This window comes from Rhipicephalus sanguineus, chromosome 9 (assembly GCF_013339695.2).
Source record: "Rhipicephalus sanguineus isolate Rsan-2018 chromosome 9, BIME_Rsan_1.4, whole genome shotgun sequence".
Classification (NCBI taxonomy): domain Eukaryota; kingdom Metazoa; phylum Arthropoda; class Arachnida; order Ixodida; family Ixodidae; genus Rhipicephalus; species Rhipicephalus sanguineus.
In genome coordinates this window covers 15,538,743-15,548,869 of record NC_051184.2, presented here as the reverse complement: position 1 = coordinate 15,548,869, position 10,127 = coordinate 15,538,743, and the positions used below count along the sequence as shown (strand labels likewise).

The 10,127-nt window shown below is 43.0% G+C and overlaps 1 long non-coding RNA gene across 1 annotated transcript; it reads right to left on the bottom strand.

Annotated features, from left to right (window-relative positions):
• Positions 1 to 3,363: 3,363 nt before the first annotated feature.
• Positions 3,364 to 4,283, bottom strand: LOC119404083 (uncharacterized). The gene is made up of 3 exons (XR_005186158.2): positions 4,159 to 4,283; positions 3,694 to 3,828; positions 3,364 to 3,474 (listed from the first exon to the last, which is right to left on the bottom strand). It is a non-coding gene; the product is annotated as an uncharacterized LOC119404083 (long non-coding RNA).
• Positions 4,284 to 10,127: the final 5,844 nt, after the last annotated feature.

The window sequence follows — 10,127 nt, the reverse complement described above, 5'->3', positions numbered from 1 at the left end:
AACTTTTTTGGAAAAAAGTTCCGCTTACGTAGGCGCAGCTAGTGCTCCAGATAAAGCTCAGCTATGCGGAACAGTGTTCGGTTACTTGCACTGGGCCCTACGCGCTCCAGCGTCCCACTTACTAGCTGGATCATAGTTCCAGCAGCTAGGTCTGTTTTAATAGCCCTATTCAACGCTTCTTGTAAAACGTGTATGTATATATATATATATATATATGTTAAAAGAAATCGCAATGTTACAAAATCTATGTGAGGCTACAATTGTGATAGCTTTCGCCCATGCTTCACATGGGCATGATCTGAAAGCTGAAGCCTATTGCTGATGGCACTCAACCCTATGAAATACTACTCGCAGCATAATAGTACTGCTAACAAGGCCTGCTATTCCGGCTGGCAGTATAACATCAGTAAGATGTGTGAAAAACACTTTTGACTCTTTTATTTTGCAGAAAACCTTTTGCAGCATGGCGAGATGGAGACAAGTACAGCACATACAGGCAATGCAAGGCCAGACTAGAAACTCATGAGTAAACTATAGTACACAAGTCAGTACGATGAACATCAGCACACTTGGAATGAACACGAAACCTGCATATTCAGTTTTCAGCCCAGTCAGCCTTGTGGCTTGTCCTCGTGAGGCAGCTATTCAGCTGCTTCAACAAAGCTTTCAGCCGATGTGACATAAAGCATTGCTCAAATGTGTTGTTCTTTACTAGGATGGTTTGCGACAACCCTAAAGTTTGCCCAAACGCATGCGGATACGAGATCAAGTATGAAACAAAAAGTCAAACACAGAATCAGTCCACGTTCAACGGAACATCCAGGCACAAGGCGCACAGTCTGTTTCTTGTATACAATTCTTTCTGATCCAGGTTCCATGATAACACACGGCCCTAGAAGAAGCTTGCTGATATCATGCTGGTCCTAAAAAAAGTTTATTGCATCCCAATGTAAAGCCTTATCAGGTAGCAGTTTTATAACATTTTCACCATAATATAACAAGCGCACTGATTTGAGCCACTCTTAAAGGTTGCAGATAAACATTAACCTCCTCAAATAATAAAATATATTGTCACATGTGGCAATCTGCACTGAATAACAACAAGAAATGTGGAAAAAAAAGCTTATTAGCGGGTTACGTTTTTATTTATTGTTATTCAGGGCAACTTTATACATTTATGACAGGCCACATAAACCATAAACTTAGAAGACTAGACTGTTTGGCGAGTTGGTAATTCATGATGAATGAAAATAGCGCGGACAAACGTAAGACAAGACAAAGAAGGCTACAGCACAAGCTCATACTAACAACTGAACTTTTATTAGAAAGAAGAAAATATATAGGAAGCCCAGACCACATGTTCACCACGAACAGAACCAAAACCCTCAGATGTGCGCGTCCAGGTACCTTATCTCTGCCTTATTTAACGCAAGGGAAGGCTTTGCCACACAGTCATCTCCAGCTTTCAAAAGGAAAAAAGCTTGAACGAGCTCACGTGCCGTCTGGTCCCTATGACGTGCAGCACTTTGGCATCAGACAAGCCAGGAGTATACCTACACTCACGGCAGTGCACGGCCAAATTTGACAAAGGCTGACCATTCAAAGATCGACGGTGATCTTGCGGGCGCGCATTCGGACAGCGGCCTGTCTGTCCTATATAGCATTTACCGCACGTGAAAGGCACCTGATACACAACTCCCTTGCCACAAACCGAAGGGCTGTCCCTATGTTTCACCTTACATTCATGCCATTTCTGCGCAGTCCCGTCCACCTTCCTTTGAACCGCGGCGCATACTCTACCAAGCTTATTCTTAGCCGAAAAAACAACATCAATATCATATCTAGCACCAACCTTCTTGAGACGATGGGAAACACCGTGCAAGAAAGGGATGGGAAACACTGCGCAGAAATGGCATGAATGTAAGGTGAAACAGAGGGACAGCCCTTCGGTTTGTGTCAAGGGAGTTGTGTATCAGGTGCCTTTCACGTGCGGTAAATGATATATAGGACAGACAGGCCGCTGTCTGAATGCGCGCCTGCAAGGTCACCGTCGATCTTTGAATGGGCAGCCTTCGTCAAATTTGGCCCTGCACTGCCGTGAGTGTAGGTGTACTCCTCGCTTGTCTGATTCCAAAGTGCTGGCACGTGATAGGGACCAGACGGCACGCGAGCTCGTTGAAGCTTTCTTCATTTTGAAGCTGGAGATGACTGTGTGGCAAAGCCTTCCCCTGCGTTAAATAAGGCAGAGATAAGATACCTGGATGCGCACACCTGGGGGTTTTGGTTCTGTTCGTGGTGAACATGTGGTTTGGGCTTCCTATATATTTTCGTCTTTCTAATAAAAGTTCAGTTGTCAGTATGCGCTTGTGCTGTAGCCTTCTTCGTCTTGTCTTACGTTTATTCGCGATATTTTTCATCATACACTACAAAACTTAATGGACTGCAAAGGACCATTTATTTTAAGGTGTTTTTAAGTATGTTTAAGCTGTTCTGAATATCAAACTTATCTGTAGCAAAGCCCCGTTGGTGTGCTCACTGGCATTATATTTTTATTAGCCATTGTTCCTAGAAAGGATTAAGCACCTCAGTGCAATGAATTATTGCTACCTTATTTATGTTTCCTCCCAGGTGCTCACCATAGATATTAAAGCAAATTCTGATTTTTTAGGACGTAGATAGCTGTCAATATGAACAGAGCTGCTCAAGCTGACCTTTTCCAGCATTCTATGAAGTTCACTTTCCATAGAGTGCAATGATGCCCCAAACCTAATCGCAACCTCTATGCCAACTGAAAAGACAGTACACACGGCACTCATATGTCACATTCATTAGGCACATAGCTTTTCATAAAATAAATGTCTTAAGAAACACTCAGTGTATAAGTTTTTGAGTTAAATTGGTTTGTGCTTGGGCACACTGAAAACTTCCATGAGCTCTTTTTAAATTGGTGAAGCTTACATACTTTGTAACAGAAGCCCCATTTTTCCACAATCTATATTTCGCGAAAAACGGTTACTTTCAATCTATGTTTTTTTTTGCTCTCTTGCTTACAGCATAACTGTACGAATCACTGGGATTTGGCCTGTTCTAGTGATGTTTCCCGCCTTTTGCTTTTCATGCACCGTGCTTTGCAAAAGTACTATGCACTAAGCACGTATACTCAGGAGCCTGTGCATTGAAAAAAGCATGCGGACAAAGGTGTGAACGCTGCTGTTTTTCGGTAGTGAAATGAAAATTTAATGGAAGAACATTTCGTTCAGTAGCAGCTCAAGAAAAAGACAATTCACAAACGTGAAGCCATACATGCATAATGATACATGTTTATGGAGATATGCTTACCACAGCTGCATTCATAAGGTATACAGGGAGCTCCTCAACTGGATTTTGCTGCCGTATTTGAATGATTGCACGCAGCAACATGTTCATTCTTGAAAGATCAATTCGATCTGGGTCTGTGACAGTTTCTGAAATTGCCTGTGAATCAGTAAGAAATATTACGTAAGTGCTATGCCACAAATACCCGTGAATTAGGTCACAATAATTATTCAAACAATGGCATCCAAGATGCATGCCATTAATGCATCTGCAGAAACAATGGTATACGTGCAGTGCTCACTTAATATGAAATCAAAAATTTTTTCTCAGAGCAAATGAAAATGACCGGCAGGACTGGCTAAGAATTGTGGCCCTCACCCTTAGCTCACGCTGTGCTTCAGCGCACGAGATATCAGTTGTTAGTTCAGAAGTGTTAGAGTTCAGTGCAAAACGTGGTTTAATTCGCAATTTCCGGGTTTTTCTTGAGCTGCTGACTGAACGCATGAACCCAATCTGCAAAAGAACATATATTAAATACTAACATTAAAAAACCTACTATTTTGTGACAACTTTTTGGAAATGCCAAGAAGCCAAATATTTTCTCATCGTTACATGCCAGAATAGCACTTTCAAATATATTCGGTGTTCACTATATACTGAAGCTGTGGCCAATTTTCGGCAGCAGAACACCACGTTGAACAAGATATAGCTGCAACATTAAATTGATTTTTCACTGTGCTTCATGACAGCTGTTGTGATCACGCAGTCACTTCATTTAAAAAAAAAACAAAGCAACTAACGCTTTTTGATAACAACGGCCAGGAATGCTTCAAACAAGCTCACCCATCCAAGCTGCTGAAGTTCCTTTTCTTTCCATACCATTCGTGGATAAGCTTCATGTAGAGTTTCTGCAAAGGCACAGTAGTTCCACCTTCTGGCGGCAGGGTTAGAGCTTTCAATCAAGTTGTTCTACCTGAAACAGAATTTGTGTAATGCTCAAGAAGAGCCATAACTATGACTACGCCTCCCAGGACAATTTATACAATTTTTACTCACTCCAGCAATTCAGTTACTTCATCTCTTAGGTGTGCTGTCATGCGGCGGCGTGCCATAGTAAGCATTTCTTGGCCATGAAGCAGTGGATTTAAGCACGTAGAGAAAGAGGGAAGTTTTTATCCCACTTCCGACAAGATTCCCTGGTGGTTTCCTATGCATGGAATAATAAACACAATAAGTGACACAAATTATTAAATAATAGTTCATAGTCATTTTATTTTAAAACAAGACATCTGAAAAATGTTAACAGTAACGTTTGTCAACAGAAGTATTTTCACAAGCAATGATATATGGATGAATACTACAGGGACAGCTTTTCACTGGTCAAGTTTTACTTAGGCTCCAAATGTTTGACTTAAACTAAGAAATATAAATACAGCTGAGAGTATGATGAAACAATTTCTCAAATTATTAATAACCAAACACACTTTTTGTGCCCGGAACTTACATAGATCCACTCAACAAAATAATGAATACTTGCCAGATGCAGCCGTTAATGAAAGAGCCTAACAATAGCCAAGTACGATGCTGGTTAAGAAATTGTAGGTCAATTGTTACGGCAAGGAAGCATAACAGCGAGAGAAACAATAAAAAATACAGCCATGCTTGCATACATACACAGGCCAAAGCAGTCAAAACTTTTTTTAGATGTGACTGTTTCATGGCTTGTCTCCCTCAAAACAAAACAGTTCAAATTCGAGTTAAAAAATTCCATGACCATAATATGGCAAACAAAGAATACCTGCTTCAAAAACTGAACAATATTGACTATTTTCAAAAACCCGGCATCTCCAGAAGCTGCCTCAGTCGTTCACTTTAGGAACAACATTGTCGCACATTATTTTTTGCACTGATCGGCCAACAGAATTTTGTGAAGAAACTGGCAAGCCTTCGTGAACAAAGGTCTAGACGGGACAGTATGATGCGGCCCCCGGTACGACGCGACGACCCCCCAACTCGACGCGAGAACCCCCCCTCTCGACGCGAGGACCCCCCCCCCTCTCCTACATCGTCACTTCTTTTATGGAGGTCGACATGGTAGTGTTGGCCTTAAATAAGGTTTTTGCTGTTAGCGTATGTTGGTAAACTGCAACCTCGTGACATGCGTGCTGAAAATAAACATGATTTTTACTTCAATTTTTTACATTATTGTAAATTCACCAGTTTTCTGGCACCCCCCTCCCTCCCCCTCCCCGCCTTACACATGCCGTCCGGACCCGCCGTGTCGACTTCGTGTAACTCGGCCCTTTGCCTCAAAAGTTTGCCGACCCCTGCTCTAGTCGGTACCGCCACAGCGAGTTCCCTATTACGTTAGCTGTAGTGGGCCATAACATGTTCACATAACAAAACTGAATGCTTTAAAAACGTATCTTGGTTGTGTGGGAAGTAGCGCTACAAAAAATGATTTTCGGTTATTATTCTCAGATAAGTTCGCGCTAGGCTCGAGCGATTTTTGAAGAGATTGCAGCAGCAGTTGCACCAAACGATACCACACCAAATAAAAAAGTCGAACCTCGCATCAAACACTACGCTGAGCACTACGTTGTAGCATTTGCCACCGTAACTCAAGCTTCCACAACGCTCCGCTAGTAAACGCTTGTCGGCTATAGCACGCTCTTTTCTCACAAAAAAAAAAAAAAATGTAGTCATGAAGTCTCTGAGCGCGATGTGTACCATTTCGCTGGAAAGACTGCAGAGGTCAGCCAGGAATGCAAGAAAGGCCAGCGCGAATTCTGCTAGATCGCTTACGAGCGCTATTATGGAAGCAAACAATGTCATTCACTGAAACTCTCCTACAAGAACTGTTTAATATTGCAAACCTCTCAGTGACCCGAGTTCACAGCTGCGCACACTTAACCTGAACAATGTCCCTGCCGTCAATGGCATTCTAAAGTTCGCAATTTCTCAGCTGTTTTTGCACATAAAAGAGCTACATGGGGCCACAAATACGCTATTTACAATTGTCTGTGCGTTCACGCAGCCTTCTACAACACGCATAAACTTTCATCATGCTGCGGTCGTTGAAAAGTTCAAGCCACACAAAACATTACGAGCTGAAAGCCAGCGGGCAGAATGGCGGAAAGCATGCCGGGGATCCCCATTTATTCCCCGACTCGTCACTAATTTAGAAGCAGTATAAACGTTCACCACTCACCTGAAGTGACCGCTGAATGAAACGCCTGGGCGTAAACAGAAAAACTTGTGAACGATGGTCCAAGAATATCCGGAACTATGTAGACAAGCGTGATCAAATCTTCGAAAAAGCACGCACGTTCACCGGCACAAAAAACGGCGGGGCGGCAGGCTCGGGCAAGCATCTATTGCTTCTATAGTGCTGTGTCTCAGTAAGTGGAACTAGCGAAGCATTTGCCACCGTAACTCTGTAGCCTCCACAACGCTCCGCTAGTAAACGCTTGTCGGCTATAGCGCGCTCTTTTCTCACAAAATGCGCTGCAGAGAGACACGGCGGCGCTGCAGTCGTTTCTTTTCCGGCATCAGTCCAGATCTTGATGTGCTTTGTTTCGTTGCAGCACTGTAGTGGTTTCGTAATCGGAGAAAGGGGTGCGCTGAATGTAGTTTAATCTTCGTACGGACGCGCACGTTGCATTTTTTGTAGAAGGCACGACTGCGAAAGGCAGGTTACCCTATCACGGTTTAATTAAGTTTTTTTTTTCATTTTTAATCGCTTGCATTGCCACGCGGCTAAACATTCAAAATGAGTATAAATCCATGCACGAAGGACCGTTTGAGGCAGATACGACATAAGCCATTTGTCAAAAGTGTAGTTCATGTCCCCATTAACCTGGAAACGATGTGTCTTATTGGCTTTTGTATTTAGAGCTTCTGTTTTCTATATAATGTGAAGGAAAGACAAAAGGTGAGAACTGGTATAACAACTTACGTCGGCGGAGATGAGAAATCCACGGCGGTTTTTTTTTTTCTTTTTGTATACTATAATTTTATGTGTACAAGTCGTCTAGCTTAAAAAGGCGAAAGGCGTAGATAATCTATTTTTTCTTCGATATAATCTCGAAGAAAAAAATAGAGCGTGAGCGCACATTATTGCACAATTCTAGCGAACGGGAAAGTAATCTTAATGAAGTAAGATGTGATCAGCATTACCAGCTGAAAAGGCAGTATGAAATTGTCAAAATTTAAATAAGTCATCGCGTTGGCTAGTAAACTAGCTGGCATCCATGAACATAGATGTTCGCTCTGGCATGCATCCGCAATGCAGTAACGTCTCCGCGTGTTGCTATTCTTATGTAGCCTTCATGAAGTGGAAAATTCGGCGCTCAGAAATATAAGCGGCACGGCTATGCATGGGAGATGCTGCCAAGCGGTCAAATTATTAAGCCTATTCACTTGCTCTTAAATTGATGATTTTTCCCTTAAATTTATGAGTTTTTCTGCGAAGTTGAATATGGCTAGGTGAAACCAAAAGTAGTCCTTCCTGTGTATATATGTACGCAAGAACTGCTAACGTTTATGTGCCACAGAAAGTGGGCAAGCTATAGTCACCACTGGCCCACTGAATATAAAAAAGGGAACACACGGGCGTCAAACGCCAATTAAAATTTCTGGACAGACATGACTAATAATGAAGAAAGGCTTTAACCAGTAGACGGGATTAACCCCGTAATAAACATCGGGGCCGCACGTTTAAGGTTCGCTGGTTAACCATCTGTGCTGAGTGCTTGGGTGGCGATCTTTACCACATGTATACGTATTCGCATTATATCTGATTATACCTGAAGTATACGTTAGGTGTAACATGAGGAATTGCGCATGCGGTCTCAGGACACACCACACTGGCCGACTCGTCACGTCCTTGATTAAAGTCTCCACATATACGCATTAAGTATATGAATGGAACACACGATCCAGATACGACGTTGCCTCAGCGTCTTAAGTGGAACAAGTGGCAAAGCACGCCATTCGGTAACTGGAACCAATCGTTGCTTTAGGTTAAATATGACCTGTTCCACTTAACTAAGCAAAAACTAAAAGAAAAAACAGCTAATGTTCCGGATAAAGCACGTGAATCAACCCAGTTCCACATAAGACCCATGTCTGTTACGGTTAACTCACCTCGAACACTGTGTTAAGTGGAACCTATGTGGAACAAGATTAAGAGTGTAGGAATGGGGGTTTCGTGTCGATGAAAGCCGGGAGGCTGGCGAGCCGATGTAGCCGAAGATCGGTCTTATCGCTGAGGAGCAGGACAAGGAGGCAAAACGTTTAGAAAACGTAACAACGTTTATAGCAGGTATAGCAGGTAATAGCAGGTTATAGCAGGACAGAGCCTGCCAGCACGACCAAGTCGGCTGGGGCGTCTCTCTAACAACGGACCAGGCCGGTCTTAAATAAGGTCCCAGTACATTGTGATGTGACCCTCCTTTAGGCCGCAGGTGATGACGCTCTTTTAGTATGTTGACGTCCCTTTAGGTAGCAGGTGTTGACGCTCTTTTAGTATGTTGACGTCCCTTTAGGTAGCAGGTGTTGACGCTCTTTTAGTATGTTGAGCAGCCTTTCCATAGCTGGGTAGCTTGGAAGAACGACTGGCGTCAGTTGACGGGGCCGGCTGGGCGAAGACGACGTTTTCCGGGATTGCAGACAAAGCATGCAGGTGTTTATTCGCTTCCCCGTTCGGTCAGGTGCTCTGGCACAACAGCACCCCCGCCACAAGACAATGCATCCAGAGTTCGAGCTGTCAAACGCAGCTCGGATTATGCGATGCTGGTTGACCATTTTCAACTGTGTCCGTACCGCTCTTTCCTCGAGGAGTGACCTCCATGGCTGAGCAGCGGTTCACTGGAACTGCCAAGATTCAACACAAAGCCAAACCACTCTGGCGAAGCAAGCGCCCTCCAAATGCTGATCAAATCGCCAGACCAGCATAAAAGAACAAAACATTTCCTAGAGATTACGCTAAGCTAAAATTAAAACATCACGAGCAACGTATCTCAGGAAGAGTACCAAAATGAGGACGTGCCTCTAGCTAAGTGTCAGTACGTGACACTGCTAAAACCAATCAGAATTTCTTCGCGAGCGATTCTCAATGGTGACATCGGCAGATTGTGGACGATCGAAGCATGTGGGAAAGACTCAATTTTGCCCCAAAACTACAAACACTTCACTAAGTGCTCCCTAAATCGTGCGCCTTAGCACCACTCGCAAGTGTTCTGAATGCTTATCAACAAACATTTCAGGAAAAAACACCAGCCTTTCGCTAAAACGCTCTCGCTCATTGCGCTTGGCAAATGAGTATTACACTAAGAAAACAAAGCGCTTCAAACTAAATACGAAATAAACTGAAAATCAAACTCACGCGTTTAACACAAAACAAGGAGAAACCAAAATTACACTGACGCGCTTACTAACACGTAACGCAAAAGAAATCAGTAGTACGTTAAACAGAGGCTTTTATCATTTAGCCTTCGTCTCTGTAACGACTACGAACAGCTCTCCTCTACTCGAGCGCTAAAAGCTATGTTTCCAGCTGTCGAAACAAAGGTAACTAAAACGGAGGCTTTTAACTAAGCCTACATCTCCTTTAAAACAATTCACAGCTCTACACGAGCGCTAACGGTGATGCGTCTAAATATTAACAAAACAAACAAAGAACCGAGCAAACATCTCAATGTCTGCTTCATTGAGGAGGAAAGCGACAAATTACAAAATTTCACTCCTCAATTCGTTAGTACATATTAACACACTAACTTCTTTCAAGAGGTCAATTCGTTAGTAAACAT